Below are 12,139 nucleotides of genomic sequence, written 5' to 3'. Positions count from 1 at the left end.
CATCCAAGTCCAGGAAGCACAGAGAGTCCCAAATAGGATCGACCCAAAGAGGACCAGGCCAAGACACACTGTACTTAAAATGTCAAAAATTAAAGATAAAGAGAGACTATTAAAAGCATCAGGGAGGGGACTTCCCTGGTGGCACAGTGGTTAAGAATCCGCCTGCCAACGCAGGGGACACGGGTTCGAGCCCTGGTCCGGGAAGATCCCACATGCTGCGGAGCAACTAAGCCCGTGCACCACAACTACTGAAGCCCACGCACCTAGAGCCCATGCTCCGCAACAAGAGAAGCCACTGCAATGAGAAGCCCATGCACCACAACGAAGAGTAGCCCCCACTCACTGCAACTAGAGAAAGCCCACGCGCAGCAACGAATACCCAACACTGCCAAAAATAAATAAATAATAAAATAAATAAATTTTTAAAAAAAAAGCATCAGGGAAAAGCAACAAATAACATACAAGGGAACTCCCACAAGGCTATCAGCTGACTTTTCACCTGAAGGGAGTGGCGTGATATTAAAGTGATGAAAGAGAAAAACCTACAACTAACTCTACTCAACAAGGCTCTCGTTCAGATTTGATGGACAGATCAAAAGTTTTACAGACCAGCAGAAGCTGAAAGAGTTTAGCAGCACCAAATCAGCTTTACAAGAAATGTTAAAGGGACTTTTCTAAGGAAAAAAGAACAGACCACAACTAGAGACATGAAAATTACAAAAGGAAAAATCTCATTGGTAAAGGTAAACGTACAATAAAGGCAGCGAATCATCCACACACAGAGCTAATGGGAAGGTTAAAAGACAAAAGCGGTAAAATCATCTATAACCACAATAAGCAGTTAAGGGATACACAGGACAATTAAACGTAAAGTATGTCAAAAACAGTAATTGTGAGGGAAAGAGTACAAATGCAGGATTTTTTAAATGTACTTGAACTTAGGAGATCAGTCACTTTAACTAATCATATATACACACATTTATGTATGTATATGTGTGCATATATGATTACACATACACACATCATGGTAACCACAAACAAAAATCTGTAATAAATACACACATTCAAAAGAGAAAGGAATCCAAACATAACACTAAAGATAGTCATCAAATCATAAGGGAAGAGAGCAAAAGAAGAAAGGCATAATAAAGAACCACAAAACAACCCCAAATAGTTAACAAAATGGCAATAAGTACATACCTATCAATAATTAATTTAAATGTAAATGGACTAAATGCCCCAATCAAGAGTGGCTAAATGGATCCAAAAACAAGACCCGTAATGCTGCCCATATATAAACAGCAGAATATTACTCAGCCATAAAAAAGAATGAAATCTTGCCATTTGTGATAACATGGATGAACCAAGAGGGTATTATGCTGAGTGAAGTAAGTCAGACAGAGAAAGACAAATACTGTATGATTTCACTTATATGTGGAATCTAAAAAACAAAACAAATGAATAAATGTAACAAACTTATGAGATACAGAGTTGTAGATACAGAGAACAAACAGGTTGCCAAGGGAGGGGGGCTGGTGGAGAGGAGGAGAGAAATAGTGAGGGAGATTAAGAGGTACAAACTTCCAGCTGCACAATAAATGAGTCACAGGCATGAAATGCGCAGTGTGGGGAATACAGTCAATTACTATGTACTACCTTTGTGTGGTGACAGATCGGAACTAGACTTAGCGTGGTGATCATTTTGGAATGTATAGAAATATCGAATCGCTACGTTGTGTAACAGGAACTAACATAGTGTTAATAGGTCAATTATACTTCAGAAACAAACTCATAGAAAAAGAGATCAGATTTGTGGTTACCAGGGGCGGGAAGGGGCAGGGGAATTGGATGAAAGTGGTCAAAAGGTACAAACTCCCATTATAAGTACCGGGGATATAATGTACAACATGATAAATATAACTTACACTGCTGTACGCTATACATGAAAGTTGTTCAGCGGATAAATCCTCAGAGCTCGCATCACAACGAAAAATAATTTTTTTCTACTTCTTTAATGCTGTATCTATATGAGACGAAGGATGTTGATGAAACTCGTGGTCGTCATTTCATGACGGGTGTACGTCAAATCATTACGCTGTCCACCTTAAGCTTGTACAGTGTCGCATGTCAACTACATCTCAATAAAACTGGAAGAGAAAAACACACTCCAGTGTTCACAGCAGCACGATGCACAACAGCAAAATGTGGGAACAACCCAAGTGTCCATCGGCAGATGATGGATAAACACAACGTGGTCGCCCCTCCGCTCAGTGGAACAGTGTTCAACTACAGAAAGGAAGGAAGTACTGACACACGGGACAACAGGGACGAGCCTTGAAAACACTCTGGTCAGTGAAAGAAGCCAGACACAAAAGGCCACGTACTGTACACTCCCATTTAGAGGAAATTCGCAGAATAACAAATCCACAGAGGCAGAAGTCACTTAGTGGGTGTCAGGGGCTGATGCTGGGGGTGGGGAGTGACAGGTAATGGTGCAGGGCTCCTGTTGGGGTGGTGAGAATGTTCTGGAACTACATAGAGATGATGGCTGCACCGCACTGGGAGTGGACTAAATGCCACTAATGGTAAAGTTCATGTTATGTGTATTTTAGCACAATAAAAACCATGTAGAAAAACAAGAAACAGACCAGAGTAAACCATAGGCTCTAGGGAAGCACACTTGGGTGGTGACCCTATTTAAACACACAGGCGGTGATAACGCTGATGAAATAAAATTTATATGTGAAGGCAGGACAAGAAAAATTAAACGTAAGATCCTCTCTGTGTGTTTGTTTGGGCCTCCGCATTACACATGAGGCCGACCTCCTCAAAGGTGGGAAGCCCTGCTCACCGCAAAGATCAATTTATTTTCTCCCTTCCGACGCTGGCACTGTGACTTCTTAGAAGGATGGCGTCTTTCCCAACTCTAGGAAGTCATGGTGACCTGCTGCTCGCTGGGTACGTGCTACCGGGACTGTGTATTCCTGGTGAACTTTATGCAAGACCCCAGCATGTCCTTCTGACATACGATCCTTTGTCTCGGAAATGTGTATGACTGTGCCTTGGACTTCGAGCAGGAGAACAGCGCTCAGAGCTTCTGAGAATCTGCTTCCCGGGTTAGAATCCTCAGTTTGGAATAAAATTCCCTTTCTGATTCGTAACTTGATTGTTAACTGAATTCTCGTGGACCACAAGAAGCCAGGATGGCGGTTACCTGTGTGACTGGGAGGGGCACGTGGAGGGGCCTCTGGGGGGTGCTTGGTGCTCCTGCCTGACCTGGGTGGGCTTCCCTCTTCTTCACCTGCTTTTGCGTGGTCTCTGCGTCCTCTGGTTTCTAGGACAAAAGACTTTCGGACGTGCCCTGATGGCCCTGAACATTGCACAGGGCGGCTGCTTAACCCCTCACCTGCCGCCCCTCACCTGCTCCCTCCCCCGGCTCCCCCCCAGGACTTGCCCATCCATGGGTGCCGCGAAGTGGCTGTGTGACCCCCCAGGGCCATGGCCAGCTGGCGCCTCTGAGCCCCCTGGCGCTACTAGAAACGGGAGGAGGAGGCCCAGCCCCTGCTCCCAGCCTCCCATGTCCGTGGGTTCCTGTGGGCAGAACCAGCAGGAAGCTGGCTGGTGAGGAAGGCTGGGAGTCCTTCAGAGACCCCTGCCCTCCTGTGGGTATGGAGCTGAGGACACAGGGCGGGGGCCGGGAGTGGGGGACAGCCGGGCAGGGGAGGGTGGGGAACACAGGGCTATGCCCAGAGCCTGGCCAGCTCCTCAGCACCCCGGCCCCCTGGCTCCCATGTGGGTGTCGCGGTGGCAGGGCGTCCAGTGAAAGGGTCAGGGTGAGTGGCGGCCGTCGAGGCCGTGACTGTGATGCTGATACTGAGCATTGGGGTGACCGTGGTGAGGCAAGAAGGGACGAGGGGGAGCAGGGGGCTAAAATGGTTAACCATGAGAACGCACACATTTACCTCCAGGGCAGGTTTGGAAGGAGGAGGCTGCCTGCCAGGGTAGGTCCCTGTCCCCAGGGGACGCCTCAGCCTGTACCCCCAGGAGGGCCCCACGTGTGTGGACGGTAGGTTCGTGAGTAAGCGAGGGGCCGGACCCACACAGCACACAAATGCTGCATCTAGATTTAGACTCTGTGTATAAACCAGAACAGGATAATTTAAAGCAAAATGATTTCAATTTACAACATAACGTGACCAACTGATCTACTTTGTTCTCATATAAATGCCTGGCTTATTAAACACATCCCATTTCTAAAGCCCTAAAGGTGGCAATAAAACAGAAATCATGGAAATGATGTTTTCCAAAGATTTCTTTTACTTTTCTTTTACTTCTCATAGAGAAGTAGGTGACATCTCAAACAGATGAAAGAAGAAAGAATCATAGGATAAACCCCTGACAACCTCAGTGGTTCCCACCCTTGAACCCTTGAGTGTGTCCTTCCCACAAGGATGCTCTCCCACCTCCGCTGCACGGCCTGGAGGTCAGGGGACGTGGCGCACGTGTTGTCCAGCCCTCATTCCCACTCTAGTTCCCCGGGTCCTGTGACATCCTTGGGAGCAAACTGCCCAGCTCAGAACTGGGTCACTGGACACGCCTTATGAACTTCCTCCTCACACCCCAAATCACATCTCCTAAACCAACGCAGCCAAAAATGAATAAATAAAATTAATTAATTAATTAAAAATCTTAAAAAAAAAAAAAAAGAATCTACGAGTGTCCATCTGGTCGCTGCTATGAAGGGAAAAACAACAATCCCCAGAAGAATGTTGAGAAATACCTGAAGATTATTTTCAACATCCTTGCCAAGGCAGGAGGGACCCTCTGTCTCTTATTCAGTCTCCTCAAATAACACTCGGTTACTGCACACCTCTGGGCTCATTAGGTGCTGGCGGCTGCCACGGGCTGACCTGTGACCCCCAAAATCCGTATGTTGAAGTCCTGGATCTCGGACATCCAGCCTCCAGACCCTGAGAAGATAAATTTCTGTTGTCTGAGCCCCCAGTCTGCGGTAACTGTTAAGGTGGTCCCGTGACTGGGCCACCTGTTACCACCCATCTGGCCTCTCCAGCCCACTGGCCTCCTCGCCGTTCCACAAGCCAGCATGCTTACCACTCAGGGCGTCTGCACGGGGTCCCCTCTGCCCCTAATATCCCTCAACTCACGGCTTTGCCCAAAGGTGACCTCACTGGACCACCCCTCGCCCTCCACACCCGACCCTTCACCTTGCTCTACTTTCTCCAAGCCCGTGGTCTCTGCCTCTAGAACGCGGGTTCCGTGAGGACAGAGCCTAGCACGTGGTAGGCCCTCAGGTGAGGCTCAGAGAGGAGCCCAAAGCCGCGGCGCCCACAGCAGGGAAGCCAGGAGCTCCCGTCAGCGGCGGGGGCCCGGCTCCATGGCTGCGGCCTGCACGCTTGCTCAGGGTCCTGCAGTCAGAGACCCTGCGCTCGGGTTCACGTCCTGCTCGGAATTCCACATGATTTTAAAGAGGGGCCCCGCCCCACAGGCTCATTATTTTAGACGGGGTCCTGCAAACTGTGGGCCTCAGGGCCCTCACCCAGTTCTAGACACGTGGACGCAGACTCCCGGACACCGGACACCTTGAACACTCTCGTCAAGGTTTTACCCTAACCCCACAGCCAACGACTCATTTGGGGGCTTCCCCCAACAGGCCAGCCTGGCCTTAAGACGCCCGACTCTATGGCGGCCCTGCTCCGGGGCTCCCGTGGGACCAGGTGGACGGTCCCCAGCCGAGCCCACAAGCCAGGCGCTCCTTCCCAGCCCGTCCTGCCTGCCCCCTCCTCCCGAGAGCTGCGCCGTCAGTCACGTGGATGAGAACCCCCGTCTCAGGCTCTGCTTCCGAGAGCCAGCTGTCAATGACCCCCTGGGCCCCCTGCGGGCAAACCTGGGCTCCGCATCCACCCTGGGCTGCGTGTGCTTTAGCCCAAGTTCACGCAGAAAATGCGGCCCTTCGACAGCACCTACAGACCTGGACGCAGCTGCCCCTGCACTCACAGGGGCCCCGTCCTGGCCTGAGCCCGGCTTCCGGGCGACAGCCTTTCCGCCTGTGTCAGCTCATTTCCTCCCTCCCAGGACCTTCTGGAACGTGCTCGGACTCCTACAGGGTCGTTACTCCGAGGGGACTTTTGCTCTCATCTAGAGAGAAATGCGTGCCTTTCACCGGAACTTTCTAAAAAGAAATTCTTTCAAAGGAAAAACAACAAAATAATAAAATCTCACCAGGCCTCTCAGCTGTTTCCAGCCAGGAAAGTAAAATGCTCATCGTCACGTCACTTTCAAGCAGGCACAAGCAGAGCTGTGAAGGATCAGGCCCCGGCCGCAGTTCCCACGCTGCCCACGTGGGGAAGAGGGGAGGCCGGGCGGACCAGAAAACCCACGTGAGTCCTGCACTGAGGGGCTTTGGGAGACAGAGGGACACCAGGCCACCATGTGTCATCAATGATACTCAGCTTCAGAGCCAACCGCCCCTGCCTTGCCGGCACTTCTCTACTTTGTCCGGAGTTTTTGCCCTAAGAAAAGGTGAAAACAGGAAACCCTGGGGGACGGGGGAGTAGGTGTTCTGCGCTCCACCTGCCCGACGCCTCCATCACTATGTTGTGGTCGCAGAGGTTCCGTGGCCTGTGGGTGTCAGGCTGTGGCACCCTCCTCTGACCAGCGGTGGGTCAGGGCAGCGTGAGCCTCAGGACTCAGGCTGCGAACACGAGACCCTCCCCAGTGGGGCGACTGAGGGCGCGGAAGCCCCAGGAGCGGCCGCTCGGTCAGGGGGCACCAGCCATGCAGGGAGGAAAAGGGACTTGACGGTTGGTGACCTCACCTGAGGCCAGCCCACTCCCAGAATTCTCCAGGGCAAGGCCCGTGACTCCCCTCCCCTGCATAAGCCAGTGTGAGTCTGGGTTCTGGGAGCTGAAGCATTCCGAATCCAAATGCCCCTAGTTTTGAAATTCAACCACATCTTCAATTCACATCAAGGCAGAATTTACTTAGTTATTAAAAGGAGAGGGACTTCCCTGGCAGTCCAGCGGTTAGGACGCCACGCTTCCACTGCAGGGCACACGGGTTCGATCCCTGGCAGGGGACTAAGATCCCACATGCCACGAGGCGTGGCCAAAATTTTTTTTTAATTTAAAAATTAAAAAATAAAAGGACAGAGACAGACTGCAATGCCAAAAGCCCAAGGCACAAACCCCTGGCCTGAGAGCAGCTGAGGCCGCTCCTCCAGGGGTACGGGGTGGGGCTGGAGCCAGAGGCCCAGGCTTGGACAGGGATCCCGATGGCCCTGCTCGGTGCCAAGTGAAGGGGGCTGTGAGCAAGTCAGAGCCGGTCGGACTGACCTGGAAGGCCCGTTTCCTTGGAAACCACGTTGCTGAGAGCCGTGTAGCAAGCCGCGTGCCCAGGCGCAGAGCCGCACTCACAGTGGGGTTTGCAGCAAAGTTAAGGGTTTACTGCAGGCCCGGGGCGAGGGACGGGGAGACAAGCCTCAGAGCCACTCCCACCTGGTCTTTGGGTTGGGGGATGTGTTTAAGGGGAAGAACAAAGAAGCTGGGGTGAACCTTTGTCTTGTGACATTTCTGAATCATGGTTTCGGGAGTCAGGGTGTCCCAGGTGGTCCCCGGCTCAGGGGTCTGTGAGCTCACCTTGCCCTGGAGAAACAACCCGAGTTTGTACGTTAATGATGAATCTATAATAGCAATTTTAGTACGTTAACGATGCTATGGTCAACAGCAACCTAAAGCATCTGACTCTGGTGACCAGTGCTGTTAGCCCAGGCTTGAGGTCAGAGGGGACAGAAAGGGGATGAAGTTTTGAATCGTAAACTCGGCAAAGGAACTCAGCTTTAGGGGTCTCGGCTCCAGAAGACGGGGTCTGGCCAGCAGGGTGGGGAGCCTGCTCCGGGGGGCGGCCCCTGGACGGGGAGCTGCGCGGTGTGCAGACCTCAGGCCGCCTCGGGGACGGTGAGGGGTTTCTCCATGTGCAGGTGACATGGAGCCCTTAGGTGAGAGCAGGACCTTCTGTCCCCACAGTGGGAGGTCCCCACCCCCTCCCCGGAGGGACACCTCCAGGGCAAGGCCCAGGCCGCTCAAGTGCCACGAAGCAAATGGGGTGCCGGGGATGCCCAAGGGACACCCCGCACACCCCGCCAGGGCCGTGGGGCCATCATCCTCTCCCATCGGTCAGGAGAGGACCGAGGGGCGCTGGGGGCTCAGAGAGCAGCGCCGGCCCCGCCGCCGGCCGCCGCGGAGCTCAGGCTCAGAACCGCATCAGGGATGCCCTCCAGCCTGGAGCAGGTGGGGAAGGAGCCGGTCCAGGCGGCCCCACACTACAGGGGAGGCCAGGGCCGGCCGCCGGCCCTCAGGGTGACGTGGGCCCAGGCCCAGCAGACGGCGCCGCAGCCACCGCTGGTCCTGCAGGCATCACCAGCTCCTGCCACACCCCAGGTGCTCTGGGGGCAGCAGGCAGGGTAGAGCCCAGGGCAGGGGCAGCGCAGCGTGAGGACCAACAGGGAAGCGCTGGCTGTGACGCAGGGGCAGCCGGGCCAAGGGTCACGGGGGGGCAGGTGGTGACAGGAAGACCTGGAACATCTCCCCCTGCCCCCTCATCACCCTCGACCCCCGCCAGGGAATTAGCAGCACTGCAGGACGAGGCAGGCCAGTCTGGGCGTCAGGGGCTCTGGGCCCCTTTCTGGCTCAGTCGACGCTAAGCTGCTCCCCAACAGTGCGGTGTTTTCTATCCTTTCACTCTCTGGCAGACCTCCCAGGGCAAGGAACTTTCCAGGGGCAGGAGAGGGAAAGGGCCCCTCAGTCTTCTGCTCCTGGGTCAAGCTCTGAGGGTTAAGACTCAGGAGAGAAAGAGGGACGGGACATGGGGACTGTGCGGGTGGATTCTCAGCCGGCCCCTGGGTGCCCACCCCTAGGTGTGCACACCCTACGTGTCCCCTCCCCCAGCGTGGGAGGGCCCGACCTCATCAGGTGAGTTGGAGCTGGGGACAAAGTCAGAGGTTCGAAGCGTGAGCATTTCTCCTGCCGGCCTTGGGCACGTGGCCAGGAGCTGTGGGCAGTGCCAAGGAGCTCAGAGCCACGCTGGCTGACAGCCAGCAAGAAAACGGGGACCTTGGCCTCATTCTGCCAACAAGCAGTGAGCCGGGAAGGGGACCTGAGCCTCGAGTGTGGTGGCAGCCCCGCGACACCTGATCTCAGCCTGTGAGACCCCGAGCAGGGGCCCCACTACCCACGCCCTGACTCCTAACCTACAGAGCTGCCATTTCCACCAAGCTTGCAGTAGTTCCTGACGCAGCAGCTATCTCGTACAGGATAGTCCTGCAGCTATCTCCTGCGAGACTGAATAAACATTTAGGCAGGAAAGGGGGGAGGGGAGGGGGGAGGAAAAAAGGGAGAGGGGGTGACTACGAAGAGGGGCAGGGAGCTGGGCTGCCAGGGGCACGGGACACCCGAAGGTCTCAGGTCCAGCCAGGGAGTACAGCCCCCAAAACACCGAACGTCAAAACTGGAAATCATGCAGCTCGGACCCCCAGGCGAGATGGAGGAGGGGAAAGGGCGATAGGGGGCGCCGGGAAGTGTGCAGGCACCCACGTGTGGCCGGACCCCAGGGGCTGGGGGCGGGCGCTGCCCTGGAACCACCAGGAGGGGCCGGGCGCAGACTGCCCGCCTCCCGTCCTCTACGGGCACTGGGGCAGCTGTCGCAAGACGCTGTGCAAACCCTAACTCAGGTGAACGCCTCCCAGGAGAGGAGGACAGAGGTGAGGCTGGTTTCCAGCGTCCCTCCCCCGGCACCCGTCCCTCCCCCGGCTCCGTCGTGCTGGCGCCAGGGGCAGGCCACTGCCCACTTGTCAGGGATGCCCTGTGATGTCGCCTGATACCACTGGCCACACCCCATGTACAGATGAGGAAACAGGCCCAGAGCAGGCGGGGACTCTCCTGGGGAGGGACCAGGACCCGGTCTCAGCTGCCAGGGGGCCCCCAAATCCACCCCACCGCACTACCCGAGGGGGGTCCCAAACCGCCCTGGCAGGTCCCTCCCCTGTGTGAACTGTCTGCAGCACACAGGCCCCTCCTCACGCCCACCTCTCCCGGAACAAGACCTTCCCATGCAGCCCTTAGACTCAGCCTGGGCCAGAGCTACCCTGCCAGCGCTAAGGAATCAAAGTAGCCAGCCTGGCTCCAACTGGTCCCGGCAACGACGGAGCTTTGGGCCACAGGAGTGTCTGATGAGCAAACAGGCTGATGTAAGCGCTTTAAGAACTTCGGGCTGTTGTTCTGGACCTTTGTCAGCAAGCCAGGGCGAAGAGCCGAGAAGCCCACGGCACGGCTGCCATCTCGTCATCAGGTCGAAGCTCCGGGTCGGTCCACGTGTACCGGCACACGGCGGGGGCGGGGGGGGGGCAGGGGGGGCTCCCGAGACACTGCTAGTGAACTAGCTCGAGCGACCATCCAGTCTCCCGGGAAGAGAACCTTTAGCAGAGCCAATCAGAACCGCAAAGCTATAAAAACACACTTGCTACTGGAAGCTCCGAGGTCCCTCAGACACAGTGATATCTGTCCTAGACCCCAACTGCTCCAGGAAACTGTAACTGAACGTCTTAGCCTGGTGATCGATAATCCCACGGTGGGGGCCCCTGGGGGTCCAAAAGCCTCCCGCAGGCTTTCTCCCCAGTGTACAGGAGGCCCTGAGCACAGGGTTTCTTTGGGGGTAAATGAAAATGTCCTAAGATGGACTGAGGTGACAGACACACAACCCTATGAATATACGAAGAACCACTGGATCGTATGGTCTGTAAAGTAAATCTCGGTAAGAAAGACAAGGGGCCCAGAAGACCCTCAGCCACACCAGCTCCTCCAGGGCCGGGCAGGGCCAGGCCCTCAAAGGAGCCAGCGCTCTCTGGAGACACGGCTGGTCCAGGACCGGGGCTTCCTGCCGTAACGAGGGCAAGGGAGCGAGCGCCTGGGGAAGGGTCTCAGGAGCCGGCCTGAGGGCTCCCACCAGAGACTGCACCGAGCAGCAACGCAAGTGACAGTAAGGGATTACGTACAACCACTGGATCAGACAGGAAACCATGGGCTGCTGACACGGATCAATGAGTAAGTGGAAGTCTGATGAGAAACTGGGCACCAGAATTCCAGAGCCCCCTCCTACAACACTGTGTTAGCCCCCAGGGGGAAGGTCACTTTCTCAAGACCCCCCCTCCCAGCTGCAGGGCAGGTGGAAAGCCGGTGGCCTGGGCAGGACCGAGGGAGAGCCGACGTCGCTTCTGCGATGCTCCCGCCCAAGAGGGCCTATCCGCACAGCGGGGTATTTACTACTCAGCCATAAAGGGAAGGAAATTCCGACATACGTCCCAAGGCGCGTGAACGCTGAACACACGCTGAAGGAAGCCACACACTGATTTTCACTATCTGAAAATCGAGAAAGCAGCACAGAAAGTAGTTAGCGGTTGCCAGGGGCTGGGAGGGGCCCAGGCATCCTCAGGGGTGAAAACATTGTATGGAGTGTGAATCGTATCTCAGTAAGGCGCTTAAAATAACGATGCCCCCTTTGGAACACAAGCTTTCCCGGGGCACAATGGCTGGCGGTCGTATTTCATTTCCTCATTTTGCCCGATGGGAACGTTTCCTCACACCGGAGAAACGCTGCCAGAAACGCTGTCAGAGCAACTGCAACCCACAGCCCACCAGTGCCCGCAGCTACGTAACGCGGTTACAGCTGAAGGATCCTGAAGACACGGGAGGTGTTCATACAACGTGGCCTGAGAACGCTGACAGGAGAATGGCACTGGTTTAAGAACTGCAATCAGGAATGACTGCTGCTTCTTTCCCCCCAGAAACTTCTATAGTATGGCTGCTTCCATACTTTTCGATCAAAGGAATTTCAATAAAAACAAAAAAAATACCTGCCCGCACCCACAAAACAGCGCTAACAGCAGCAGCGCCCTCCCTCCCAGGGTCCCTGTTGGGGAGGAAGTGACGGCTCGAGGGTGTCAGCCAGGTCACCTCGCCCCTTAGCCAGCCCTGCCCGCCGGCAGTCTGTGGTGGGCGTCTCCTGAAGCCGCTTTGGGGTGGTGAAAGGAATGTTCACATACTGAGGCCTGGGGAAGGCGTTCTGGCTT

The 12,139-nt window shown here is 55.0% G+C and overlaps 1 long non-coding RNA gene across 1 annotated transcript; it reads right to left on the bottom strand.

Moving 5' to 3' along the window:
* Window positions 1-429: 429 nt before the first annotated feature.
* Window positions 430-4,063, bottom strand: LOC309659804. The gene is made up of 2 exons (XR_014262963.1): window positions 3,963-4,063; window positions 430-3,591 (listed from the first exon to the last, which is right to left on the bottom strand). It is a non-coding gene; the product is annotated as an uncharacterized lncRNA (long non-coding RNA).
* Between the last annotated feature and the right edge of the window lie 8,076 nt (window positions 4,064-12,139).

Source organism: Balaenoptera physalus (assembly GCF_965194825.1).
Source record: "Balaenoptera physalus genome assembly, chromosome: 4".
Taxonomy (NCBI): Eukaryota; Metazoa; Chordata; class Mammalia; order Artiodactyla; family Balaenopteridae; genus Balaenoptera; species Balaenoptera physalus.
Note: the sequence above shows the minus strand (reverse complement) of the source record. Positions and strands in the feature narration are given on the sequence as shown.